We start from the raw sequence: 14605 nt of genomic DNA, 5'->3' as shown, positions 1-14605 counted from the left end.
CTTTGGCCTGAACTGCAGTGGGAGGTTAATGCCTTTGTCTTCTTACTGCTCTTTGCAGGAGGGTAACTGTATGTGATTGTATTTCAAGGACATAAATGCCTTCTTTTCCACTGCTGTTAAGTATAATTCAGAAAGGGCATTTGTCATCATTTTATTAAAATTTTAAAATTATTGTAATCCTTTACAGGAACTTGATCCTTTAGATGGTAGATGTTCAAACAGCTTGGAAAATCAGAATTTTAAGGGAAGCAATATACACAAAATCACTGTAGATTGCTGGTCACTTTTGGTAACTGTGGCCTAATTTTCTGATTTTTTAATTCCTGTAGTCCTTTTTTATTATATGTTTTTATTTATTCCGGGTTTTTTATTTTTAGATAATACTGCATATTTATATTCCTATATTGCATATTCCAATATTCCATATATATATATGTATTAGAAATCAAACATCACATCATCACATACAGTTATTGGACACTGCAGGTTGATTGTTCCACTTTGTTTTCTCATAGATTCTTGCACATTTTCTGTTAGTAAATTCCGTTTCCACTATAGCAGTTAATTTATGTAAATATTTTCCAGGTTGGGGTTTCTTTTCCTTTTTGTTTTGGAGGGACTTCCCTCCACCTAGTTAATAGTAGTGTTAAAAAAAACCACCACCACCAAACCAACAGAAAGTATACAGGAAGTTCTTTCACCCTCCCTTTGTCTCAGATTGGAGTTAAATTTACATTGTTTACTGGCACTGCTGAAATCAGTTTAAGGTAGAAATGGTGTTAAGATCTCATTACGCCTACTAAAGATAAACCGTACATAACACACACATATAAATCATGTGTCACATTTTAATCAGAATAGTCCTATTGCTTCTACTTCATACTGTGGTTATGTTGTGATAGCACATATCGTTACCTGTAGTGTTTATGCCTATAAAAACTTGCATATTTACTTAAAATTTTTCTAATTTACACCTATTTTTGAGTGCCACTCGCACCTGTTTAATTTCATTTCAAGAGGAAAGGTACTTAAAAATGATTGGTAAGCGCTTTTGAAATTAAGATTTTTAAATCCATTACAAAGTTTTCTGTTGATGATAGAAGTGTTCATATTTTAGCAAAAGCACAGCTCAATATTTTCTTAGATCAAAATTCTCTAACAATTATATCATGGTAGACAACCGAGTAGAGCAAAATGACATTTCTAATAACAGTACAAGAAGACTAACCTGTAATCTGCTGAGTAATGGAGAAAGGGAGGAATCATTTTGATTGCTTATGGACCAAAAGCTGAATAAAGTCAGGGTAAATTTGGCCTCACAAATGGATTTCTATTAAAGTCAGGGAAATAGTACATCGCTTGTCACTGAAGACACATAATAAATCATGGCAATAGTTGCTGTGAGTAACTCTATACAGTTAGGTTAGCCCATGCATCTTATTCATTAATGGTCCATATTGCCTGTTCATTCACTTCTAAACTAACGCAGGTCTGCAGTGAGTCATGTAGATTTTGAGATGCAGAAAGATAGGCAAGGTGGAGAACTTATTCCAGCTTAGATCTCATCTGTACAAGCACTGTTGACACAACCAGTCTGAATTTCTTGGCAGAGCGGATTTTAACCTAGAGTAGGACATAGCTAACAAAGACAATATATATATATATAAAGTCTGTACTCTCAAAGGCAACAGCAACACCCTGGAGTACATACAGGCTCATTTCATCCATTTCCCCATACTAGTTCATCAAAATAATATCTATAGAAGGCTATGTTCATGTATTTTTCTGTAACAGAAGAGCAGAAATGTCACAGAGACTTCCTTCTTCGACTTGTAAAGTTTCTTCCGTTAAAAGGCAAAAGTATATGTCCAGTAAGAATTTTTATGGGTATTGGTGTCAGACCCTTTTAAAAAATATATACATATATTTTTATTTGGAACATTGTATTCTGCACTGTAGCCAAATCAATTCTGTTTGAAATCCTAATAATTCTTTACAGTGCAGCTCATGGGCTTGGCTTTGTAGCCCTTACTTTCAGTACTCACAGCTGGCCCTAAGTAGTATAAATCCTAAAGGAGTATAGAGCTCACCAAGAGGCACTCATTTCGGAAAGCAAGTGTTGAAGACAAACCAAAACAACTCCAGATGTCATGTCACAATATTTAAACATTCTGAACTTTTGGTTATGGGCTTGCCGTAGATCTGAAGGATCAAATGAGATTTGTGTGATTAGACTGAGGTTGTGGCAATGGCATGTGTTGCTCAGTGTCCCTGTTTCCTGGTTTTCCTGCCTGGGGTGTGAAACTGCTCCAGAAAATGTTGCAGTTGAACTGTTTTTTCAGGGTAGAGTTCTTGACAACAGTGTGCCCCAAACTTTTCAAATATAAAACTGGTCATTTAAAAATAAACAATTCTATTTGTCAGAAGTTTATTGTTTTTATGCAGGGCTGCTTAAAAGGAAAAGCAGCAGTAGTTTATTTCGTCATCTTTAAGGGGCAATAGAGGATGGAATAAAACAGTGAAAAGGAGTCAGAAAATGACTTTTTACTTTTTCACTTGGAAAAATGTTTTTGAAAACTCAAGAGGTAACATTATTTTTGCATTGTTTCTTCAGCCAGCTCCTGTTAGAGTTATACAAGAACTAAGCACACAGCTGTAGCTCAAATTTTATTTAAAATCTACAAGTTGGTTAGACATCAAGAATCATACCTAGTTCATTAGACCACATAAAAGAGAGCAAAGTAAAGTGTAGATATCAGGTCAGAGTGTTCACTACAAAGGATTATATTAAGTTTAAAATTTTCTAAAACCAGTAGTAGCAGGTAGAAATGAATGTTATTGTACTTTCTGTGTAATGACTAGGCTAACTGTTCCTCTTGCCTATAAGTGTTGCAGCTGTTTCCTTAGTTATGAAAAAGAAGGTCAAATGAGTTCTTTTCAGTCTTCTTAAGAATATGCTTTTAAAAACATGCATAAAAAATAGTCAGTTCATGAGAAGAAGCATATTAAAAACAAAAACCCCTGCCTCCTAAAGTGGATGTATGGTTACAGGAAGTCAGCAGATTTCACAATGCCAGCTGAGCAGTTCTTGTCTGGTCTTGATCGTCTTTTTCTTCTAGTTCATGGAAAAGAGCCACATTTACTTCAACAGTATAAGGCTGTGTGTGTAATGCCACAAGCAATTTCTCTTGATTTCTGAACTCCGGTTGCCTTCAGCTAGATCCAGGGCTGCTCCAGTATTCCCATTTCTCAGAGGTTTATCATTACGCAATATACTTTCAGCTAGACCAAGAGTTACTCCAATATTCTTGTTTCTCAAGAGTTTATCATTAAAGGGTATACCTGCAACTGCTAGTTTTAATTGAATATAGTTTGTAAATAATTTTAACCGTATTTATTATACTTATAAATCTCAAGTTAAAAAACAAACAAACAAAACACAAAAACCCCAACTTTGGGCTATATCAGTCAAGCAATCAGTTCACAGCCTTCTGGAATAAAATTTCCTATTGTTGAAGAAACAGTATTTAAATCTAGGTGGCTCACAGAGGTACATATGGAACTTTTCACATTTAGGTCACAAGTTCAAATATGGTATTTGTTACCTGCAAATTGAAACTATCAATAACTGACATCTGTTACATAGCCAATATAAAATGAGCTGCGTTCTAAAGTGGATCGTGCAGAAGACATGACCGTAGAACTTGTTTCTAAATGTACTGTAAACATACACCTTTAAATATGTTTCTTCTCCAAAATGAAAAGTCTTGTTTCTCAAAAAGAAGTTAACAGTACCAATTTTTACAATTTTGCAAAACACTGCTTTATTACTGTTGTCCCAACAAGTAATAAAATATTGACATTAAAAGCTCTGTTGTACCTGAAACCTACTTTCTTCTTGAAGTTGGAGCTTTCAACCACAGTTCTTTACATATGTGCAGTAGAGGTGAAGTAGGCTGGCAAGGCAGGGTGGAAAAGCTCCTGTTGCCCACACTACGTGTTTTCAGTAGACCTCGGTCACAAGTCAGATGACTGTAAGATGCTGAAATGGCATTGCATTCATTAGGAAATAGACTACTGTGCCTCTGCATATAATTTTCAAAAACATCCTGAGAACATTTATGAAGACTTCTATGCAAGTGTAGAGCCACACTGAAGTATAGCCTACATTTAAATGTGAGGAGGCTTTATGATAAGTTCATTAAATTTGAGTTGTTCTTTAGTAATAAGCTTGTCAAATTCATCACAAAAGGTGCCTTGAACATTTAAAAAATGTCATATAAGAAGACAAGATAATGCTTCACAGCTTCAGAAGCAAAAAGAGATGAGAAATCTTCAGATTATGATTGGGTTTGTAAGTTGTTTTCAGTATGCAAAACAGCCAGAAAATATTCTGTCAGCTTCTCTGTCTGCTACTTGATGGCCCAAGACAGAGTTGATGTAGTAAGTGAATGATCTTTTGTATATCCTTCTTCTTCCACAAAAGCTTTGCAGATCCCATAAACATTTATCTGCTTTTTATTTATGAAGCAGTAAATTTTGTCACTGTGATTGTAGCATAGCAAAGCTCTTTTTAATCATTTTACTCTGCTCTGGATAAAAGTGACCGAAGGCATCTTTTGGAAGAAAAATAAAGCAAAGCCTCAATAACTAAAACCTGGACATGCTGAAGATCATATCGCAGCTCTCACTCATTTCATCCCTGAAAAAGAGCAGTGCTGAATATGCACTGTGTTGTTCCAAACCTGGAAATTCTTACTGATTTAAATAATATTGCAGCATTTTCTTCCCACTGTAAATGCAGTGGATTTGAATGTGCTCAATACACCACTAAAATCTGCACTGATAAAGATCACACTGAGAATGATATAATCTTAAATCTCAGGACTGAGGGCTTTCAGCTGAAACTGATAAATAAGGCTATTCTTTTAGAAAAAGAAGGTTGATATGTTTGCAAAACATGCTCGCATAGTGACTACACCAACCACAGTCTCTTTTGTGGGTAAAAATCAGTCTTTGGTTGGATATTGAATTTTGCTCCAGAAAAGAACAATCTTCCTTTGATGGAAGCAATGTCATTCTACTAAGTTGCATGCATTCAGGGCATATTTTCAAAGACATGAAGGGCACTTATATACATCAGTTAGGTGCCTCATGGATCTTCTTCCCTTTGAAAAAATATCCTCCCTTGCTCTGTTAGGATTCTCTTAATGCAGAATTTCTTTCCTTCTATGACTCATCTCTATCCTGTCTTTGCTGTAAATAAAACATTCCCTTGGTTTTATAAATATGTTGATAGGCAGCAGGGAAAACATTAATCACTGTAAAGCTGAAGGATACTTAACAAAAGTGAAGAACATGAATTGAGGAATGCTGATTTAAATAGTATTCAACAGCTACAAAAAATGCTGTGCAATCTCACTATGATCACACCAGAAAGGCTGTTTTATCATATACGAAAAATAGTAAAATCTGTTTGTCTAATCTGAAACAAAAAGATAGTAAAACAAAGTTGTTCAAAACCATATTATATAACACTAATATTAAGTAATTATAGGACATATTCACAGATATAGAACACCCCTTTTTTCACGACAATAGCCATGTTTGATAAAAAGAAGAAAATGCTTAAAAAGTTGTAATTAAGTACGTAACTAGTGGGAGCAATTTTTGTATCTAGATAACTAAAAGTAGATGCTTAAGCATCAATCAGCATTTAAGTGTATGTTAAATGGTGGGAAGTTTGAAAGAAATCTTTTATCCCATGTAAATACTTAGCAAAATTGCCATTCACTTCAGGAGGACTGTGGTTTCCTCACTCTTGCTTAAATAGTAACTAGAATGTCAGTATTATATATACTACTAAATAGTAAAGCCTACCTGTAACAATCTAAAGACAAAATTAATGGGACTTCATTTTACAATCTTCCTGCTTCAGATTCAGAGGAAGACAAACTATTCTTTTTTTAATTAAAAGCATCAGAATTAGCTAAATGGAACATCAGAATTAGCTAAATGGAATATCAAAAGCAAATTAATGTAAACAAAAGTGGCTATTTTTTGTTGTGTTAGAAGAAGCAATTGCTCTTGTAAAAATGTTCTGTTTAACTAATGCTCTAAATATTTTTGAGAAATTTCTTACTATTATTGATACTACATCAAATCATTGCTGGCTGTTTCTCATTCTTACTTGTATTGGCATCAATAAATAGTGATTGCTGTATAGTTCAGCTCCTTTGTCCAGAACATTCAGGTTCAACATTAAGTGAAAAACTGTCCTTAAATATATCATTTCAATGAGATTTCATCAACTCATTACCACATTTTTTTTAGGTGTATTGATTCTTAATCAAAGATTTATTTAATAAGTGCCAGCTTATTACATTAATACTATTTCACTTAGCAGACAAACTTTAGACTCACAAAAAGTTTGCTTAGTTTTATGCTTAGTTGGTTTGATGACTTATTTTCATGGGTTGATCATCTAGTTGGAACTATACGCTCTTTAAGGTCCCTTCCAACCCAAACCAATCTCTGATTCTCTATGATTCTATGATGAGACCCATCTGTCATAAACTTATGATGTTTGGCAATTAACTATATTTCTCTCTTTTAAGTCTTTGTTACCAAAAATCAAGCTAGTCATTTTCTAGACTTTTTTCCAGTCTTCCTGAACACCAAGAGAAACTTTGTGGCTGATTATAGTTAACGTGTATGTGGGAGGAGTGCGTGTGGTGGGAGGAAACTTTTTCGACTTCAGTTAGCGATGAAGGCAGCATTTTAGGATTATCTGTTTAAGTAAAACCAAACACAAATTTTTGTTTTATTTGGCGAAGATGCTACTGTAATTATGCCTGTATGGTCTCTGAGACAGAGTGTGTGGCTCCTCCTTGAGCCTGTGCATATCAGGCTGGGAGGAAAGCACCCTTCAGGACATGGGGTTAATTTAACTTTCTGCCCAATCTGTACTCTGTGTATGCAAAACCAACACCATAAACAGCACTGTGATTTTGAAACCAGTTACAATGCTGTGTGTGATTTGATGTGTCATATTACATTTAAACTGGTCAAATCTGCAAACATCTCTTCATTCTCCACTCCCAGAAAATTGTCCCTGATGCTTCCCTTGAACTGCACCTGGAGATTGTGCTGCTGCTGCAGGGGAGAATCCACTCAATCCCTTAAATCACAGGGTCTGCCAGGGAAGGAGGTAGGTTAGTTTTCTGACAGATCAACAAGGTGATCCAACTCACAGCGATGTGTGATTGCTAGATCTATACAAGCTCTGGTGTAAAATGGGAAGAGCACGATCTCCCTTTTATCAGCAGCTCATAGTCACACCAGATGAGGTGTACAGCTGGTGTACTATTTATGCAGCTGCACAGGGAACAGGTTGAGGAAATAATCTAGGTGACAAAATAAAAATAAAATGAAGAAACACTTTATTGTTTGCAGTAGTCCTGTCCCCTGCAGGTCACTTTGTCAGCCTGGTTCCCAGTGCAGCTGTACTGCTCACAGTGTAGGATGTGACATGGGGCACACATGAGAAGAGGCAGCTGCACCTTAAAACATTCTTATGTGTATTACAGGTAGTCCCACCCCTACAATAGTAAGAACTGGGGGTCTAGGACTTCCCAGCCTGCTAGCCACATCCTCTTGTCACCTTCACTTGCACTTTGCAGCAATGGAAAGACCAGATTCTCATTAATTTGCCCTTCTTCATCTTTGACACGGGTTACAATTTATCCCAATTTTGTGGGCAAATATCTGTCTTTGCTGCCTGTCTTCTCCTGTTCAATTAGTGGGCTTGTCCTTCTCTGCCTGTCCCAGAAGGCCATATTCCAGTGAATTCCAGCAGGGCAAAGATGGGCTAAGTCATGACATAATAGACAGAGGTTTGCTGCTGTTACAGATGCTGCTGAGTAGAGGGAGAGGGAACAGCACCTGCTGCTTGGGACAACGTAATTCAGGTCATAAGCCACGATCTGCACCATATCTTTTAGGAACACCATCGTGAGATTTTTTTGATAGCAAAGCCAAAGCTGGTCAAACATCTTAAAATGGGTTTTCAATAGTAAAGGTATTTTTTTTTAAGAATTAATTTTAAACATTGGTTACAAAAGAATAAATAAATGTTGACACTTTTTAATTACTTTCTAAATAATTTCATAAATCACTTAATGAAGTATCAATTTATATAATGGAAAAAAACATGCACTTGTCCCACAAGTCTATGAAATGGGATTTCCTCTACAAAAAGCACACCCACAAACATAGATGAGAAAATATACTTTTAAGGAAGAACACTGGTGGAAACTGAACAACTTAATTTTCTCTATATTTTCCATAAAGTGGAATGATATTTTTGACCAATCCAGAAATTCTTCTAGAAATTTCTGGAGAATTACATTGTTACGGTATGGGCAGAATAAATGAGTTACAGGTGTTTCACATCTGCGTGGGGTGACTCAAAGTAGTGACTTCATCAGTTCTGAGCATTTCCTTCCTCATACCTGTACTCTGTCATTCCTGGCATGAAGTCGATTCCCAGAACCTCAAACTGACATTAAGATCTCACTTTCTTGGGCCTTGAGTGCATGAAATTCATTACTGCAGATATTACAATGTGAACAGGTAAAACAACCAAAGGATGAGTGGAAGGCATTACGCTTTGACGAAGGTTCAACAGCACTTCAGCAGCAGCTGACAGCTTTTCAGAGTATTTTTTTCAGCTGACTACTGCTGTTTTCCTTCCTGAATTTATCTTCTCTACCAGTTAAAAGCTCTAAAGCATTTATAGGAAAAATCCTATAAAGGATTCTAGAAGGAACCTTATTCATAAACACCAAAATAACTTGTAACTACTCACTCTACACCAGGGTAGGACTCTTCTGGGAATGCTCAATGACATGAGATTTTCCAGTCTGCTTGTGGAGGCATGCTAAATGGCTGATCTTTGATGAAAATTGATCCATTTTGGTGAAATTACACTAACTAATACTAGCAGAGAATCTTTTTCTAGCCTATTATTTACTGATCGGTCACTGGTGCAATAGAAAGTGGATGTAAGCCTTGCCATGAAAACTTTTAGGTTACTTGCACATAAGATGACTATGGTGACTTTATTTTTCTGTAGTGATTTATACTGCTTTACCTATCACAACCTTGTAAGTAACTAGATTACACCATACCATATTGTGACTATTTATAAGCAGATAGTTCTCAACAGCTCTCTAAGGATGCCCTTCATATCAAAGTTTAATTTGTATATGATAATTTACTGTTACGTTTCTAAGCAAGAATGCCCTAAGCAAATAGGCAGTGCATCTGAAAAGGGTTGTTTTTCTCTAAGAATGAAATTTAATAGAACATTACTTGCACTTTAGCATTCATCTAATAATCAAAACATATTTCATTCTTGTTATTTTTAGATATCATTAATTCACAGGGGAAACTTAGACGTTTTCCCAGTCTGTGACTCTCTTATGCAGATTCAAAAGACAAAAGCTGAATTGTCTGCTTCTAAGGAAAAACTGCTGGAGGCACTTCTTTTATTTTTCTAATGAACACCAGATGAAACAGCCATAGAACAACCATTTACTTACATGCAGTGGTCTACTAGGTCTACATGGGCCACTTCCTTCAACATGACACTAAAAGTACTACATTGGTCAGCCTATTCACCACACAAGACTTTTCTTCTTTTTTTTTTCTTTTTTTTTGCAATGCAATAATTTCTATATTACTTTGACCTGAATTTTTAACGATAGTGCTCTGTGTAAGGGTGGATTATACTCTTATGTATAGTTTACCAGACTTAAACACATCAAAGAGCAATAATATTTCATAGTTTTAAATGTTACAGTCAGCCTTGCTCATTTCCTTATTTCAAAGTTCAGATTTACTGTTCAATAATACCTCAATTTTTATTGTTCCCAGTGCTAGAAGTTTCTTATTTGCCTGGTCAAGGATGATTTGGAGAGCATGTTGGAAGAGGAATGACTGTTTTTATAGTCTTTCCTGTATTAAACATCTATGGTTGGATGTGGGTTTGGTGATCAGGTACACTGATTTACAGACTTGCTTTCCAGTCTAGCATTTTCCTCTATATCAGATCTGTACCATGCAGTATATATTTTCCTGCGTCTGCTGGCATAACAGCACTAGCCATGTTATGAAATATGTCAGACCTTGGCCTTCAACGTTTTGCTGCAAAACCAAGGGAAATAGTAGCTGTATGGTAGGGTACTGCTAAATGTTTTTTTTATCCTTTTACATATCTATGGAAGTGCATACAATCAGTTGAATACAGTGCTAAAAAGAACAGCATTTTTTTACAATCAGAATACAGGTACAGACATATATATGTATTTCAAGATATATTAATTTCTCTGTACGTTTTCTTATTTTTGCATCACTGATTTTCTTACAGAAGAAAATTTGATCTGCTTGTTTTAGTAAGTGTAACTTTGTTTTATAATGAAGAGTAACTTACAGAAAACTGATAGCAGGTAAAATGGTTCCCTGTACTAAACCTTACTTGAGAAATAAGAATACACAGTCCAGGAAAGACAGACTGAACAAAAGCAAAAGTATAGAAAATTACTTGCAATTTCCAGTTTCTCTCTGGAAGTTTCAGAACAACTAACCACGATCAGCTTGACATTACCAAGCTTGCAACTAGAGATATATAGCTTTTATTCAGTGAAGAATCACTTGTAGAAAACTTCCATCAAAAGCCAATGAAGTGAGGCAATGATTTATTTAGGTGCATCCCAGTATAAGGAAGTGAATTCCAAAGGTAAGAGAGGTGTTCTGAAAAAATATTGTCCCTGCTTGAAAAAAAAAGATGTGTTCTATTGAACACAACATATTAAAGTGAAATGAATAACATATATATCTGAAAGTGATTGTGAAAATGCTCATTTCAAAGAAATCATAGGTCACTGGTAGGATCTAATATCTTCAAGAGCTTTTTTCTTATGAAAAGCTCAATAATTAAAACCATATTTTTTTCCACTTAACTATAAATTGAGTTAAATACTCAGCTTCTGGTAAATAAAAATATTGAGAGCTACCTAACAATGTGAAATAAGAAACGGTGCTTGCGTTGTTAGAAGAGCATTGGCAGGAAAAACATTATGTGAAGAGTTATTTTAATTCTTGCTTCTCCCTGCTTACACCTATTCTAAGATTGTAACTAATGGTGTGACATCTGGCAACCATACTACCTCAGGCTGTGACCTTGTCAGTTCTTGTAAAACTGTGGGAGAAGTTTAACGGTGTAACCATCAGGTTTAGATATTTTTTTTAACTGTCTAGAAGCACAAAATCAAATATAGATATAATAAAGATATTTTTGATTTCTAAATAGCTAAATCTGCTTTCCTCATGACAGTCTTTCAAGAGTTACAGATAGGTCTTATGCAGGCAAAGAAACTAAGTGGTCAGGGGATTTTGGTGGGGAGCAGGTCTTAAAGCTTACAAAAAATCTACTTTATGTTCCAAATTAATTTATATTATCCATTTTGAAGAAATGCATAGCAAAAGAATGCTGACTATGCAAAATCGTGAAGTATATTATTGCAAAATTTTGTAGCCAGGAAACTTCTTGCAAAATTGTGCATTTCTGCTATCTCCTAGTCTGCATCCAAAAAGTATGCTTATTTCATTACTAAAGCGTTAATATTGAGAATTGTGTGTTGTCACCTGACCAGGTTCAAGGTCATGTTTGTAGTTCTAATCATAAATATTCTCTCATCCAATTGCTGTCAAGATAGTAATAGAAATAAGAGAAAACAACATCCTCAGCCTGCTTTCTGGCAGAGGTCACTTTCTGTTAGATGACACTATGTTATAGAGCGAGTTGCTTTGTTCAGTCTCTGGGGAGTTTGTCACAGTATTTTGTCATTGCATGGTAATGATCGCCACAGCGCTGAGTTTTGCATTTCAGAGATTATAATTTTGCATTGACTGTGAGGAGTGGCATCTGGAGAAAGCACATCAGTGTAAAAAGGAGTCAGGAGGAACATTAGATAGCATTAGGCATGAGTAAGAAATAGGCAGTATCATAGAATGGAAAAGAGTCTTGGCTGAGTTGGTAATCTCCAGTTACCCAGAGACCATTTGCATTCTTTTCTCATCAGCAGGCCATTTTGTAGCTTTTTTTTTTCTTAACAAAAAACTTCTCATGGCTTCTTCAAATTGCCAGAGAAGATTGTTCTACTGAAGAAACATTGTCTGGCCACAAAGTTCTTTATTAAAGAACTTAATAAATTCCTTTGGATATCTAAAAGCTTTTATTAGATTTAAGAAATGGCAGAAATGTTTGCTGTTCTTCCATATTAAACAAAAAACAAAAAACAAAAAACAAAAAACAAAAACCAGCATGAATTGTAAAGTACTTCCGGTTCCCATATCACCTAATATATAGAATAGGTGATGCTGAGCTTGTGATACGAAACTACATGTCATCATTCTGATAAATCCCGGTTGTGAGTTAGTAGCTATCGCATTTTATGCTACCCTATTTTGTAAAAGCATAGTGGTTTGGACGGTATTTAACAAGTGTCTGCGATAGTCTGATGTTTGGCCACCAGGTCAGGCTGAGTGCTACCAGAAAGCAGAAACCTCAGACACACATGGGTTCTCCTCTGTTATTACAAAATACTTGAAAAAGTACTTTTCAGCATTAGAATATTAGCTTTCAAAAGCTTTCTTAATTTCTTGTTTGCCACACTGATGAAGTGCCTAAGACATAAACTGAGGATACAGCTTTGGAAGATTCCCAAAAGAGGAGCCATCAGCCAGACAGCAGAAATCCTGTACTTCTGAACAGTTTCCTTCAGTATTGGAAATACAAGACCAGGCTTTTTTCTTTTTAAAATTGTTATAAATAATGATCTTATTTATCTATGTTTGTCCTTTATCAAAGATACTCGCTTAATGCTTCTACTCACATCATCACCCATTTTATTGAAAATTACTACCACGAGTTGATACTTTCAGTGCCCTTTAGCTGTGCTTTTTTTTATATAAGTTGGGTGAGAATAAACACTGAAACAAATGTAGCACTTCTCTTGTTTCTTAGCATCACATATACATGGAAGATAGGTCTGAACAGAATTTGCATTTCCCCCCATTTGGAAAGCCCACAGTTACATCCAAGTCTACTTTTGACAATAACAATAATATTTGGAAGCTAGTAGAAAGTTTTCTGCATTTTTTTGGTATCTAAGATCCCATTTAAATTCTTCATGCTACTTTAGCTGGTATATTATGACTGGTTTAAGAAGCTCTAAACATTATGAAAGATGCAAGTTACAGAAATAATGTTCATATTTTGGAAACATACACAATTTTCGAGTTATGTTGAAGAAAATCAGAAATATGTGTATCTAGGAATTGCAGATTTCCTCAGAAGACATGTATCTTAGCACAGAAGTTACCTTATCTCAAGAAATCCTAAGCCATTCCTGGCTCTATGGGAGCTGATTGTACAAGATCTGCAGGAGAACTCCAGCACTGTGGCACTCACAAAAGAAACCTATAATGGTGAAGTAATATCCAGCACTCCTGCAAGAAATAATTCTTAAATGCAAGTTAATCAAATGAGTAACCATGGACACAACCTTCTTGACTGCCTGTGGTGGACTGATCTTGGCTGGCTGCTAGGTGCCCACCCAGCTACTTTCTCACTCCCTCTTCTGAAGAGGACAGAAGGAGAAAATACGATAGATAAGCTTGAGGGCTGAAATAAAGACAGAAAGATTTCTCACCAGTTACTGTTATAGGCAAAACAGACTTAACTTGGGCATGATTAATTCCATTTATTGCCTGTTAAGAATAGAGTAGGATGGTGAGAAACAAAGACAAAACTAAAACCATCTTCCCCTACCCCTTCCCCCTTCTTCCCAGGCTCAATTTCACTCCTTCACTCCTGACTTCTCTGTGACCTACCCTGCTGCTAGAGGGGAGGTTGGTCCATAACAGCTCCTCTGCCACTCCTTGTTCCTCATGCTCTTTCCCTGCTCCAGCATGGAGGTCCCTCCCATGGGATACAGTCCCTCAGGAACTGCTCCAGCATGGGTCCTCTCCACAGAGTACAATCCTTCAGGAACAGACTGCTCCAGCATGAGCCCTTCCATGGGCTGTAATTCCTGCCAGGAACCTGCTCCTGTGTGGGCTCTCCATGGGCTGCAGCTTCTTTCGGGCATGTCCACCTGCTGCAGCACGGGGCCCTCCAGGGGCTACAGAGGGACAGCCCATCTCACCATGGTTGTCTTCTTGGACTGCAGGGAATCTGTTTTCCAGTGCCTGGAGCATCTCCTCACCCTCCTTCTTCGCTGGCCTGGGTGTCTGCAGGGCTGTTTCTCTCCCATTTTCTCCCTCCTCTTTCTCACTGTTACTGTGCAGGATTTTTATCCTTTTCTTACACACGCTTTCCCAGAGGTGCCACTGTCTCGGCTGCTCAGCTGTGCGCTGCGGTGGGTCTGCTGGAGCCGGCTGGAACCAGCTGTGTCTGGCTGGGGGCAGCCCCTTGATCTGTTCTCACAGAGGCTGCCCCATAGCCCTCCCGCTGCCACAGCCTGGCCACCCGCACCCA

Source organism: Falco cherrug, chromosome 3 (assembly GCF_023634085.1).
Source record: "Falco cherrug isolate bFalChe1 chromosome 3, bFalChe1.pri, whole genome shotgun sequence".
NCBI classification, from domain to species: domain Eukaryota; kingdom Metazoa; phylum Chordata; class Aves; order Falconiformes; family Falconidae; genus Falco; species Falco cherrug.
This window is presented reverse-complemented; position numbering follows the sequence as displayed.